Source organism: Crocodylus siamensis, chromosome 1, assembly GCF_052110815.1.
Source record: "Crocodylus siamensis isolate JL-2025a chromosome 1, ASM5211081v1, whole genome shotgun sequence".
Classification (NCBI taxonomy): domain Eukaryota; kingdom Metazoa; phylum Chordata; order Crocodylia; family Crocodylidae; genus Crocodylus; species Crocodylus siamensis.
Genome location: NC_143395.1, coordinates 379,792,001 through 379,794,249, shown reverse-complemented (window position 1 = coordinate 379,794,249; position 2,249 = coordinate 379,792,001).

The following is a 2,249-nucleotide window of genomic DNA, read 5'->3' as shown; positions in this document are numbered from 1 at the left end:
CTATAATAATGTGCCCAACATTATGGTTAAAATTACAAGATCAGAGACCCCTTTGTGGTACCTGCTTTCCTAGAAAAAAGGACACTCTTCTATACTCATCCGTTTGAAGTCTGTATTTTCAGACCTACTGACATGCTTGAAGAAGAAACTAGAAGTTTGGTTTTGTATAGCTCTGAGTGGTACCTACTTTTTGAGAAAGAGGAAAACATAGAAATTAATTTATATAAGCCTCTCAGCAATTAAAGCTGTTAGAAAGGTGTTGTGTACCGTACAGCAGTGAGAACATCATGGATACTAAACTAATAAAAACATAATATAATGTTTCCATTATAATAAAGTTATAGCTTGCACATACACCTCACCCCAAATACACTCAGTCAACTTCAAATCCAACACCTGCTACATGTAATGGAGGGGCAATTTTGGCTAAATTTAAATTGGTTCAGACCAAAGGTGCTCAACTCACAACACACAGAGCTGTATCATCCAGTCTGTGGGGCTCCCCATAAGTCTGGAAATTTGGTGGCTGGGGAGTGCTGGCAGCAATCGCTGCTAAGCTGCTGTCAAATTTCTAGACCTATGGGGAGTCCTGTGGGCTAGATAATGTGGCCCTGCATGCTGCATCAGGCACACAGGGTCTGGCAGAGGCAGCTCAGAGCCCAATCCTGGCACACTGGGCTGGACAGAGGCAGGTGTGAGACAGATCAGACCAGGCAGGCCCAATCCAGGTGTGCAAAGGCTGGGAGGCTTTACTTGGCCTTGGTGAGGCTGCAACTAGAGTTCTGCATCCAGTTTTGGGTTCCCCAGTTCAGAAGGGACATGGATAAGCTCAAGAGCAGTGGCGAGCCACCCATATGGTCAAAAAACAAGAAAGCAAACCTTACAAGGAGAGGCTGAGGGACATGGGACTCTTCAGCCTGGAGGAGAGAAAGCTCGGCAGGACTTGGTGGTAGCCAATAAATACATAAGTGGAACGGCATCAGGATCTGGGAGAACAATTGTTTACTAGGGCTCCCCAAGGAATAACAAGGCCCAACGGCCACAAACTCCTAGAAGACCTATTTAGATTGAACAACTTAGGAAATAAGGAAAAACTTCTTCACAGCCTAAGTGTGCAGGGTCTGGAACAGACTCCCCCCAGAGGTGGTACAAGCACCTACTCTGGACTCATTCAAAAAGCACATACCCTGCTCCCCAGCTGTGTGTGGGGTGGAGGCAGCGGCTGCTGCGTGCTGGGCTTTGCGCGCCACTGCAGCTGCCCCAGGACCATTGTGATGCCACATGCCTGCTGCTGCCAGGCTGTGCTGCACCCCTGCCCGCCTGGTGGTGGAACATATGTGGCATCACACCGCACCCCGGACAGCTGCAGTGTTGCGCAAAGCCCAAAGCACAGTAGTAGCTGCCTCTGCTCCATGCGCCCCTGCCAGGGTGTACGCAGGGACAGGAACCCCACCTCCCGGATGAGCCACCTGGGCTCCAATTGTCCCACAACCTGGCCCAACTGGTCCCCATTCACACCAGCCCCTGCCCCTGTCTGTGCCCCACTTCCTCCCTCCCTCACCACAGGGGCCCTGATCTGCTCCCCCATGGCCCTATCCCCTCCCCCACAGACTTACCTGCAAAAAAAAAAAAAAGGGGGGGGTGCAAGCACACACTCAACCCCCTCCAAATAATGTTAATATAAAGGGGTACATGGGCTGAAACTTTGAGACAAAAGGGGCACTTGTTAAAAACCGCTGAAAACCCCTGACCCAGCCCACGGGGCCCTAAGGCAGAGAGAGTACCATCAGCTTGGACAAACTATTTCTGAATTGCCAGACGTTACCCCCGGGATGACTCCGGGGGCTTTCATTTTCTCTGGAGAAGCAGAAGAGAAACCAAAGCTAGTTCCTCCAAACCGGTCTACTGGGATATTATCAGTGAGGCAACGTTACCAAGAGCAGCTACATACGGCAGCAAATTCACAGGCACGCTCAGAACTGGGTGGCCAGGCCCCAGGGCCCGCAGAAAGCAGCCTCATGGGCTGAGACAAGCTCCAACCTCCCGCCCAGAGCGGCTGTGTGGAGCCTTTGGGACAGCTCAGGCTCATACTTGCGAATCCCCTGAGTCGAAGGCAACCATTTCTCCCTGACTTAAGCCCTGTCTGTCAGAAGCTGGTCCTCACTCAAGCGCATGCGCCTAACCCCCTCCCCGCCAGGCAGCCGCCTCGACGCGCCTCTCAAAGCGCCAGCTCGCAGCCCAGCCTGGCC